At 36.4% G+C, this 12,840-nt stretch overlaps 1 protein-coding gene across 6 annotated transcripts in view; it reads left to right on the top strand.

Annotated features, from left to right (window-relative positions):
• The first annotated feature begins 12,368 nt into the window (after positions 1-12,368).
• The window catches only part of Dlgap1 (DLG associated protein 1), a 912,507-nt gene continuing 912,035 nt past the window's right edge, over positions 12,369-12,840 (top strand). For 3 of the 6 annotated variants that reach the window (XM_046467447.2, XM_058586408.1, XM_058586407.1), the window contains exon 1: positions 12,371-12,618. The gene's annotated coding sequence lies outside the window, so the exon portion shown is untranslated. Of the gene's footprint in view, positions 12,619-12,840 lie in introns of all 6 variants that reach the window. The other 3 variants (XM_058586411.1, XM_058586410.1, XM_058586409.1) reach the window with 2 other exon arrangements.

The raw sequence follows: 12,840 nt of genomic DNA, 5'->3' as shown, positions 1-12,840 counted from the left end.
AATTTCTCTGCTGCACCTGATGAGACTAGGCTATGGAGTTCAGTTCCACTCCATCCCACTCTCATTTCCTAACATTATACACCTGCACCCACTCCCAGGATTCCTGTTTGGTTGCTGAGAGAGGTGAGTGTAGGAGTATTTGATTGCCAGAATTTAACTTAACTTCTTTTACATTAAACTATAATGTATGCAGTGAAAAAAAACATTGAATTGTGTTAACAATAGATGACTCTTTGCAAGAGAAGAAGTGGGTATACTTGGAGCCAACACAATAAATAAAACCACAATAAAAAAACATGAGGGGATAAAAGACGGTAAAAAATGAACAGCTGGGCATAGTGGTGCATGCCTATAATCCCAATGACTTGGTATCGTAGGGCAGGAGGATCACAAGTTTGAAGTCATTCTGGTCAATTTAGTGAGACCCCTTTTCAATAAAAAGATCTGGGGATGTAGCTCTGTGGTAGAGGTCCCCAGAAGCAGGGTGAAAAAAACCACTCTATTAGTAAACAACAAAGTACAAACACAAATGCCAAAATATTTGTATAATTGGAGTCCCTAAAAAAAAAAATGAGTCGGGCCAAGGACTTAAAAAAATTATAAAAAATTTCCCATTTTGAGTAAAATGATAAAAACACAGATGTAAGCACTTCAAAGAATTCCAAGAACAATTAACATGAAGTAATCTCCATCAAAGCACATCCTTTTACATTTCTTAAAACCAGTGGTAAAGAGAAAATATGAAACAAAGCCAAACAAACACACCCAGGTAAAGCCACAATAAACAGATAGGAAGAAAGAAAAGAATGATAGCAAACATCTTCTATGAAACAATAGAAGACAGAAATCATTGGAACAGTGGCTTTTCATACCAAAGAAAAATCGAGAATTCATTACCCTGCAAGAGGTCTTTCAAATTAGAGATCTTTGCAGACATACGAAAGCTGAAAAAATTCATTGTCATTTTTTTCTTCACCAAAAGTATGTTAAAAAAAGTTTCTCACCCTGTGCTATGATGCATGCCTGTAATCCCAATGGCTCTGGAACCTGAGGCAGGAGGATTGTGGTTTCAAAGACAGTCTCAGCAACTTAGTGAGGCACTAAGCAACTTGTGAGACCCTGTCTCTCATAAATACAAAAAAATGTCTGGGGATGTGACTCAGTGGTTGAGTGCCCCTAAGTTCAATTCCTAGTACCAAAAAAAAAAAGTTTTTTCAAGCAGAAGAAAAATTACACTTGGAAGTAAAATGCATCTGCACAATTGAATGAAGATCCCTGAGAAATGGTAATTACATGGGTAAATATACAAAATAATTTTCTTGTTATTTTCATCTCTTCAAAAGATATTGAGGCCAACAAAATAATATTGCATTGTGGAGTTCATAGCATGCATAGTGATTCATGTTTGGCAACAGTAGCACAAAACTTTAGAGGAAGAAATGGAAAATCACTATTAGAAGATTCTTCAACTATGCATAGCATCACTTATAGGTAGACTCTTGATAAGTTGAAGTTGGATACTTAAAGGAAGTTTTAAAATAATAACAGTTAATAAATAATAGCTAATAAATCAAAAAGAAGATAGAAAATTGATTCAGAAAATATATTGAACTATTTCAAAGAAAAGCAGAAAAAGAAAAATTCAGAAAGATGGAAATGAAATAACAAGATTACAGATATAAAAATCTAACCACATAGATAATCATATTAATGTAAATAATAATCCCAAATAAAAGGCAGGGAATTTTAGTTTCTGCCTACATGTAACCCACTTTAAATATAAAATCATAAATACATTTGCAATAAAAGAATAGAAAAAGATATTCCAGCATAACTTTAATGAAAAGAATACCTGAGTGCCTCTATTAATGCTGAAAAATATAAATTTCAGAACAAATAAATATGTCAGGGATAAAGATGGTTATTTGATAATAATAAATGGGTCAAGTAACCAAGAGTATGTAATCAACCTAAACTTTGTTCACATAATAGCAAAGCTTCAAAATAATCAAAAGAAAAATAAAGAGAATTAAACATATTTACAATAAAAGTTAGTGACTTCTATATTCCTTCTCCAGTAATTGAAAGAACAATTAGACAAGAAGTCAGTAAAGTCATCAAAGATTTCATCAAACAATTTCCCCTAATTGGAAGAGTGATGTACGTACTCTTTTAAAATATACATTAAAGCCCTTTATCAAAATAGACCATACTCTCTGTTCCATAAAACATTGTCAATAAATTTAACACTGTTTCATAGTATGCTGAAAAGATTTAACTTATGGTGTATACTTTGACCACTATGGACATAAATTAGAAATCAACAGCAGAACTTATCTGGGCAAGCTGGGCACAGCGTTGAATGCCTCTAATCCCAGCTTCCTTAGCCTGAGTGAGGAGTATTGCAAGTTTGAGGCCAGTCTCAGCAATTTAGCAATATCCTGTCTCAAAATAAAAAATAAAGAGAACTGAGGATGGAACTGAGTGGTAAAACACTTGGGTTCACTCTCCAGTACCAAAAAAAAGAAAGAAAAATTTATCCAGAAATCCCCCAAATAAGTGAAAATTAAGCAAAACACTTTTGAATGATGCAGAGGTCAAGAAGGCATTCAAAAAGAAAATTACAAACATATGTTGAACTGAAGGAAAATGAAAAAACTATATCAAATTCATGAGATAGAAAAAAATAGTACTTAGGGGCATGTTACCACTGAGATGCATCCCAAACCATTTCAATATTTTTTTAAAGTCTAGCTAAATTGCCTAGGCTGATCTCAAACTTGTAATCTTCCTGCTTTAGCCTCCCAAGTAGCTGGGATTATAGGCGTGGTTCTCTATGCCTACCTTTATATTGATTTTTATTGTAATATACAAAATTGGGAAAGAAGAAAGTTTCAAAATTAATGGTCAGTTATCTGAGCTTTCATATTAAAAAGCTTAAAACAAAAGTGAATGAAAGGTAAAGTAAGCAAGATAGATAGAAAGCAATAAAGCAATAGAGAAAAATCAATGACTCTAGAAGCTGAGTCTTTGAGCTTACTAAAATTGATGAATTTCTCTTCTGCCAGATCAAGAACAAAAAGAAGAGAACCAAATTACCAAAATCAGAAATGAAGGGCGTTAATGACCACTTATGGATGCTATAGCTATTGAGGTTAATAGACTATATGACAAGTTTACGTCAATACATTGAAAACTGAGACAAATTGAAATATGCACCTTACTAAAGATCAATCAAAAAGGAATAAGTAGCCCAATATCTATTACACTAGTTGGATTTTTACTTTAAAATTTCCCCATAAGTAAATCTTCAGGACCAGAGGATTTAACCTTGAAGTTTTGCCAAACACTTAGAGAAAAAATAATACTACTTTTACAGAAACACTCAGAAAATTGAAAGAAGACCTTTCTATAAGGCTGGTTTAATCTTGATACCAGAAAAAGACATTGTAAAAAAATGGGGGTGGGGAGAAATCGCAGGTCAGCATACCTCATGAATATAAAATGAGAACAGTTAAAAAAAAATTACAAATTGTATTAAATTGAATCATTTAGTGAATTGAAAATAAATACAGAAAAAGGTTTAATACATAATAACCAAGTGGGGTTTATCACAGAAAAGGAGGCTTGGTTTAACATTCTAAAATCATTCAGCATAATTCACCTTTAACATATTAAAAAGAGAAAAATATATATGATCATGTCAATAGATACAGAGAAATCAACTGACAAACTACAACATCACTTACTGATAAAAACTTTGAACAAACCAGCAATTGAAACTTATGAACCTAATAAAGCTTATCCATGAATACACTATAGCTAATATCATAATCAATGAAACAATGAATGTTTCCCTGCTAAGTTCAGGAAAGGTCAAGGATGCTTACTCTGACGATTCTATTCTTAGTTTTCTGCCATCTTAAACACTGTACACATACAAAATTGCTTTGTTTTTGCTTACTAACTCAAGATAATCGCTAAGTCTGATAACCACATTTTAGGGCCATCGTATAGACATGAATTTAGTTGGCATCACTCTAGGTAATTAAGCCTGCTTACCCAAACAAATAGCCCTGGACTTCTCTAGTTTGTAAAATTTTATTTCACCTTTTTATAGTTTACTATAAAAAGTTTACTATGTTTTCAGCAATTTCAATTATCAAAATTCCTGTTTTTTGATTTATTGCTTTAAGTTGATCATGAAAATGAAATCTTTATTCCATTATTAAAAGTCAATCAAAAGTACAAGAGATTAACATGTTGTGAAGACACAAGCTTTGAGGTAAAAATATTCAGATTTAAATTCAGACTGTCACTTAACTGGTTATGGATTCCAGAAAATTTATTCAACTCAAGTATTCATTTCCCCATAATAAAAGGAGGATACTAATGGCTGATTTATAGATTTGGTTGTGAGGACAAATAAAACACCATATATGCAATCTCAATTATATGGTTAGACACTCCAAAATGTGATCTTTCTTTTCTTCACTATATTAAATGAATTAACTTTAGTTCTGTAGTTGATAAACCCTCAGACATCAGTTCTACGGTTGTTGTTGTTGTTTTAATTTTTTAAAATTGTCGATGGGCCTTTATTTTATTCATTTATTCATATGCTGTGCTGAAAATCAAACCAAGTGCCTCACACAAGCTAGGCCAGTGCTCTACTGCTAGGCCACAACCCCAGCCCTCAGTTCTATGGTTTTAACCATGGAACACAATCGTATGGTCAGTACTGTACCGGTAGTCAGAAAGAGCAGATTGTCTGTGTGTCCAGAAAAGAGTAGAAATTCAGTTTAGATGAACATAGAATATACTTCTGCCACATTTCATGTGTAAATTAAGAATGGCTTGAGGGACACACAGAAGAGCTTTTGTGTATAACCTTAGCAATATTGATGTGTTGTGCAGAGCCCACATTGGAGCTGTATATCAGAGAGCTCAAGTTGTGGCTATCCCTACCTCTGACAGTGGCTTTTATTCTCCCTGGAATGATGTCTTACATGCTTTATTCTCAAAACTTCTTGCTCTCATGTAATCATACATGTATATAAGGTAAAATGTGACTCTGCACCATGTACAGCTAGAGGAATGAGAAGTTGTGCTTCATTTGTGTACAGTGTGTCAAAATGTTAATGTTAAGGTCTGTAAACAAGTCAAGATGGCGCCTGGCATTTTGCCAGAGGGAGTGGTTTGTGAGGTGGCACCAGCGAGCCATCCTTATTGGTTGACTGCTGTATCTAGTTTATGTTAATTAAGATAAGCTGTGTGTAATGTATATAACCCCTCTTGTCCTACAATAAAGGGCTCCCACTCCAGCTGTATCAACGTACACAAGTTGCTTGTCACCCCCCCCCCCGTTATTCAAAAATGCACTCTACTGTCATGTATAACTAATTAGAACAAATTAAAACAAACAAAAAATGACCAAAAAAGACACAGTTAAAGCTTATTTAAGGCAAATTGTGCTTTCATGCACTGTTTTACTCTGAGTAGAAAAAAAAGTTGGCCAAAAAGAGTATTTGAAGAAAAAAAGAAATTGGCCAATAAGTTTGTCTTCTGTTAACAAATTTACTTTAACTACCTTAAAAAAACTATAATTTCCAGTACTTCTTTTAAAAGGATATATATTGAAAGTATGTGTCACCATGATGTGTCACCGTTAAAAGATATATATGTCAAATAATTGTAAATAAAGTTGATAAAATTATATATATAAACAACTTCTCACTCTCAAGATGGCTGGCATTGTCCCTTGAATATATATTTCTTACTTTCCTCCAAAAGATTCCTCTCTCTTAAGATAGCCTGCATTCTCCTTTGAATGTATATCTGCTTTCCTAAAAAAATCTATGTCTCTGAAAAAAGAGAAACATTTTACCAGTATTATTCCATCAATTTTCTGCTCTGGAATGAAGAATTCTTTGGGATAGAAAACATAGCATGTAGGTTTTTTCCCTCGTGGTATTGAATAGAATGAAAGTGGATTATGGTTGGTGTTTTTTAAAAGAATGGAAAATAGAAACAGAATCTCTTTAAAAATCCCTAGGAAACATACCTCAGTCTCTTAGTATCCTATGCATGAATATACACACCTTGGTTTTTAATATGTCTTGAAAATATATTAGTATCAGATGGGTTTATAAGTGTTAATAATAGATGTCAGGAGCTATGCTTCTGAGAATTCAATAAATTATATCTTTTAACAAGTTTGTATCTAAAGAATCTGGCTCTTAGGAGAGTGTGTGCCTTAGCCAGGTATTCTTGCAATCACCAGAAATTCACTGCTGATTTTTCCTGAACTGCACATTCTTTTTCTGAAAATGAAAGGTGCTTTCCATTTAAACCAGCTGTACACAACAATGAATACAAAATAAAATTCCATTTCAGTGTGCATTGCTCATTGCTTTTTTTGTTGTTATTTTATGTTAATTTCAGGTCATTCCAATATTATGAATTTTTTTAGTCTAGATTTTCTTATTTAATAAGGGTTATGTTTATAATAGTATTTCCCCCTCTGAGAGAGTGAGGGTATGTTCATTCTATATAAAAAACTTAAATGTGAACTAAAATTACAAAAGATAGTCAAACTAAGTATAATGTAAAAAACAGGTTATTGAGATTAATAGCAAAATTACTCTTTAGCTGGCTGAATGTATTGCATGCAAAATTTAAGGTCAAATCTTAATCCTATTATTTGTTTTTAAACAGTTTTACTTAATGGTGTCTGTCAAGAACATTTATGTCTCTGGAAAAATTAGAATACTACATAATTACAAGATATTTCTTGATTGGGTTAGATGTCTTGCTAAATTAAAATGCTTAAAGGAAAATTTGTACAGTACTTCCAGACACAAAATTCTGGATTATGTTCCTTCTCCAAATTTCTGCAATTACACACTAATTTATTTTTGTTAGTTATCAGGATATTCTTACTTCACCCTCCCCTTTTTCCACTTCCTATGCTGGTATACAGTTGCCCCAGGGATATGCAATATCAACAACCCTTAGTAGGTAAACATATTTTTATCAGCACTTATTGTTCTTGGATTCCCTTATTATTATTCTTAACTAAAAACTATCTCTAGCCTGTTAACATTATTTTCATAAAGTTTTTAATGTAATACTCCCAAATGTCAAAACTCATTCAGGTCCTGATCACAGCCCTTTCTTTTCAGAGATCTGGTCTTCAAATGGCCTTAGCTAGCACCTTAAGGGCATGATAAAAAGAATTTAGGCGAGGTAGTAGGAGAGAAGGAAAACCAGGACTCAGTGGAGTCATATGAGTGTCTTGTGAAATTTTTGAAAAATCAGTTATCAATAGTCTAAAATTATACACAGAAATTAAGGAAATAGGAACTACAAAGGGACTTTTTGTTGGGAAAATTAGGCTACTTTTATCAGAACAAAGCCAGATTGCAACGTGCAGGACTCAAGCCATATTATTATAACAGGCTGAAGAGTAAACAGGGTGGGAGGATGATGAAAGGAAGAGGAGAGAGTGAATTTGATTAACCTATAAATAGAAGAATGTCAAGGAACAAAAGACAGGGTAGGACAGAAGTTAATCATTGTGTTGCAGCATTAACATCTTTAATAAAAAAATGTTAAAACATAAAACAAAAGTTCACTGAAAAGCATTTGAGACTAATAAGTTCATTGCTTTTTACAAGATTAGCTATTGTAAAGAAAAAAAGAAGCAAACTGGATATATTCTCCTCAAGGGTTGTTGTTGTTATTTGTTTTTGCATGAAAAAGAAAGCTCCTGTTTATTAAACTTGATGAGGGTTGGGTTTCAAAATTTGACTACAGTTTGTATTAAATCATGCATAAGATTCTATTAAATGGTATTGATATATACTGACATTGTAAAATATTCTCAGGTCAATTGAGTTCAGCAGATATTTAAAGATTATCTATTGAGAGGAAATATCTATGCTAGGAATTGGAAATCCAAATAGGGATATATATAGTCTCAAAACATATTCTGGATATAACCTGAAATTTTAAAAACATTGTGGTAAGAGCTAAGATAGCGGTAGGTGCAATAAACATTGGCAATACTTATTTCAACCTAGTGATCTAGGCACAAGGTTTATTAAAGCCACCCTTGAAGGATAAATAAATGAGTGAGAAAAGGCAGAGGAGGAAGAAAGTGTCATGGGGTGGGGAGGATATTGAGAAAGGGAAAGAAAATACATTCACAACAGACAAGTCTGTCAGTTACAGATAACATGCAAAGCATGTTACATGAATGGTATTATAAACAAAAGTTTGACTTATTGAGCATAATGTACAAATCATGGGAGGAAGGGCTGAAGAGGGAGGTTAAAGCAAGTATGTGCAGAGGCTCATATGTCATCATAGGGACTCAAACTTTATATGTATGTACTGATTATTATTAAAGATTCTAATGCATTAGAATAACAGAGTTGTATGTTTTGATCACTGTTGCTGAGATGAAGAAAGTGAAACTGGGAAAAAGAAAATAAATTAGGGGTATACTATTCATGATGGAGGGGAGATAATGCATGACTATAGGACTACATAATAAAAATGGAAATAGAAGAAGTGTTCAGGACCTATTCAAATGGTGAAATAAGTCAACAGTGTTTGACGATAGGCTGGAGGTGAGTGCAGAATTCAAAGATAACATAGGTTTCTGATATTGGTGACTTAGTGGATGACATTTCTGTGAATCCTCCATGTAACAGGAAGTAGAATAAATTTGAATGGAGGTGAAGGGTAGAAGCTGATGAGTTCAATTTGGACCTGTTAAGTTTGGGGTATCTGTGGGATTTTCAGATGGGTTTTTCTACCAGGTCTTTGGATTCACAATTCTTAATTCTAGCACAGAAGTCAAGGCTGAAGATACAGATCTGGAAATCATCACCATTTCAATGTTACTTAAAAACAGGAGAATGGATGAAAATGTTCTATTAATGCAGAATAAACATGTACTTCTTTCATATTTACTATATTCAGATTGCCCCTACAGCTCTTCTGTCACAAATATGCTTAATTTTAATGAGATTTAACCTGCTTGACCATAGGGTGGTCTAGGAGGTGGAATGTCACAATTTTGATTTAACCAGGAAATTGGAAGCTCCTGGATAGGAACCCTGTCTGTCAATGGTTTCCAAATTTCTCTTCTTACCATCTTGTTTGCTGATTAGACCAGCTTTAATTTAACTTCTCCAAAAAGTACATACACGTTTTCTGAGGTCTTCTATAGTGAGGACTTTCATGGCTACCTGCTACCTGCTATCAATTGTGTGTTTTGAGGAAAGAGGGTGGTCCCAAGGGTCTATAAGCTGTCTATATGAGTTTCCTATGCCTCCTGCTAGTAATCACTAGAAACTTGGTGGCTCAAAGCAATACAAATTTATTATTGTACAGCTCTTCTTCTTCAGTGGACTAAAACCAAGATGTATGCAGACCGGTCCTCCATGTGGAGGCTCTAGGGTATAATCATTACTTTCCTACTCTCCAGAAACCACCTGTATTCCTCATAGCCACCCTCAATCTTCAAAATACAACATTTCAACCTCTACTTCCATCATCCAATGTTTTTGTCCTGACTTTAACCTTCTTGCTCTCCTCTTATTAGGACTCTTGTCCTTATGAGGATCCATTAGGGTCTCAACGATTTCCATTTAATCACATCAACAAAGTCCTTTTGCCATGTAAGGTAACAATCCTGGTTCCAAGTATTAGAACTTGGGTATGTTTTCATTATTCAGCTACCATATTGCCATTGTGAAAATGAGTACAGCAGATCAGCCCTGGCTTATATTAGAGTGTATAGAAACTCTGCTTATATAAATAAGGTAACCAGTTATGTGATAGATATTTAAATAACATTTTAAAATGCCTTAACTAAAAACAAGCATGTGAACCACAACAACTACAAAAAAAGAAGTGTTACTAGTTTTCCTTAGGCAAAATCATTGTTTGCCATATAACTCTTAAGAATCATAAAGTTCATAGACAGTCAATGTAACAGATTTTATCATTAAAAAATCATAAAAAACCCTCATTATCAAATCCTGCCTCTTAATAGCTGATCTTCCCTTTTGAGGAATTACCTATCTCCAATCATATGTGTATCAGGTGCCTGACTTCTATCTTGGAAACTAAGGAATGAAATGTTTCCTCTTCCCATTCTGGTGTAGCCAGGCAGTTAGTACCTGTGGGCATCTTGGCCATTCAAATGCCCAACCCTGTCATTTTAAATCTAACCAGCAATGGTTGATTAGGAAAAACAACTGGCGTTTACTCATGTTGAGTGTGTAAGTAGTAGCAAACCAAATTGTTTCTGTCTTCCTGTTTCCTGGATTGCCAGTATTCTCTCAAATATTTCTGCTTTCCAACCCCATATTTAATTCTGGAAGCTTTCTATATATTTTCAATAAAATACTTTAACTTAATTTAGCCAAATTTAGTTTCTGTCACTTACAGTCAGAAAATCCTAAAAATAGTAGCATTATATAGATATTATTGTAACTCAATTAAATCTACCATAACAATTTTGTAAGAAAATCGATTTTTCCACTTCAGGTTATTTTATTCACTAAAGTCATCTAATCTGAGTCAGGTCTTGACGATTACAGTGACCTTCTGAATTGTGCCATATCATTAAAAATTCTGTGGATTCAACGTATTTATAAATATGGACAGGCATAATTTCTTCAAATTATGAAAATTATTGGCTCTGTCAGTATTTTGCTTCTTGGAGCCTGATTTGAAGTCTGTGTTCCCACATAGTAATTATTGAATTGGCTGGAGATGTCTTTCAGAACATTTAAAGCATTGGTGATCATGGTACTACAATGCTGAGAATTTACCTCCAGTTAGTGGTTTAATGATTCTTTTCCTTTTTAATGGAAAATCACTCAGTGAAATTATGGAAAAGAAATTATTTATCTGAGTCATATTTTTATGGAAACTGTTTTTCACTTCCATGCATTTTTAGCAGTGTTTTCTTTAAAAATGATATTCTATTAATATTTATAATTAGCACACAAAACAGATGCTAAATCTTATGCTATAAATTTATGGGTACAATTACATAAAGAAGATTATATACTTTTTTGGCAGAATGTTCTCTCTGGGAGCTGTAGAACAAAGGGCATGCTCCAGGAAGATGGCATTTCATTTTTGGGTGGAGGGAAACAAGGAAGATGGTGATTAAACACAATTATTTCAACTATTTGAACATACAATGTTAATGCTAATGAATACTTACTTCATGTAATACTTAAGTGAGTAGAACCAAAACTCAATACATATTTAACGTATTGACTTCTCCTTGATCCGCTTCTCAATTCACCTCTTCACACTATTATTCCTTTTCTTATTTTGAGGAAAGGTGGGTTCTTTCTGTTTTTAGAGCACGAAGGGGCTTGGTGCTGAGCTGAGCCTGGTGTGTGTGGGGGGTTCACTTCCAATGACCTTGGGACAGACAGTGAAGAGTGAACTGAGGTCTGAGGCTAGTTGTAAAAATTCTATCTATATATTAATATATATTAAAATATAACATGTATTAGAAAAGCATATATATGCTTTATGCTAAACCAAGACGAACTGCTGGAATTCATGTTGTGTAATCTAATCCATACAAACTCCCAAGAGCCCTGGTTGTAGGGATGAGGAAATCGAGGCTCCAGCGAATAAGTGTTTGAAAGTGATGGTCCTGGGTTTGAAGTCAGTTCCCAGTGACGTGTGTCTGAGGCTTTCTACTACCTAGGCTTCTCTATGGCGATTACTTCCTTCAAAAATTTATACTATGGACCCCGAGGATAGAGAAGAGCAATTTGCCTATCTTGTGCCCACCAACTTGACCTCCTGTGATAATAAGTGTAATAAGCCCCACTTCCCCTCTTTAAAATGACAAAGCTAGGAACAAGGCTGGCAAGACCGGAGCCCAAGGTTTAATTCTCCAAAGATGCTGCGCAAGGGAACAATCATTTCAATAGGTCACGCCCACTAGAGGGTGGCCGCCTCTCGGTTCCATCCCGGGCTTGTAAGGCTTTCCTTTCTGTGTGGTGCGGGAATTCGTCCCGCCTGAAGGCTGAGCTACCCAGCCGAGATCGCGGTCCGGGAGACGCCGGCGCCTCCCCGTGGCCTGGGCGCACGTGCCTGGGCTGGGGCCAGAGCTAGTGGCAGCGCCGTAGTAGCTGGGGCGGGTGGGAGCGGCTGGCTCCGGGCCGCGGCCGCCGCCCGCCCGCCGGCTCCGGTGGTTGGGCGGAGGAAGCGCGGGACTCCTCCTCCCCACCGTATTAACATGCACCCAGGGGCGGGTGACCAGCCCAGCCTCGCCGCCCCAGCCCGCCGCGTCCCGGCGCTCAGCCTCCGCGCCAGAGGCGAGCGCTGCGCTCCGGGCGCCGCAATCCAGGGGACACGGCCTCGCAGACACCTTCCGCCCGCGGGAATCGGCAGTATCAGCGGCGCGTTCGGATGCAGCTGCCTCAGCTGCTTTCTCGGGTCCTTCCCATCCCTTCTCTGAGAGCCAGTCCCAGCAGAGGGGCCACCCCTCGCGTCCTGCTCTGAGGCTCCTGGGCCCGACGGACGGACTCAGCAGGCAAGGGCCCGACTGCGGGCAGCGGCAAGGTAACGCCAGGCTGCGCCGCGGGACTCGGGTGTGCGCGGCGGCGACGGTGGCGGTGGCGGTGGCGTGGCGGTGCGCTGGGTGGCTCCTGCCCGTCGCCCCCCGCGAGGTCGCCGCTACCCTCGCCCGCGGAAGGACTGCGGGCTGGGCTCATTTAACTACTCTCCGCGCATCCGCTTCTCCTTCCCTTGTCCGGGGCGCACTCCAGTGCTCCTTGGGGACTC

The sequence above is a fragment of the Marmota monax genome, unplaced genomic scaffold (assembly GCF_021218885.2).
Source record: "Marmota monax isolate L192 unplaced genomic scaffold, Marmota_monax_Labrador192_F-V1.1 WCK01_AAM20220418_F8-fsc00103, whole genome shotgun sequence".
NCBI classification, from domain to species: domain Eukaryota; kingdom Metazoa; phylum Chordata; class Mammalia; order Rodentia; family Sciuridae; genus Marmota; species Marmota monax.
The sequence above is the reverse complement of the archived record's forward strand: the minus strand, read 5'-3'. Positions and strand labels throughout refer to the sequence as shown.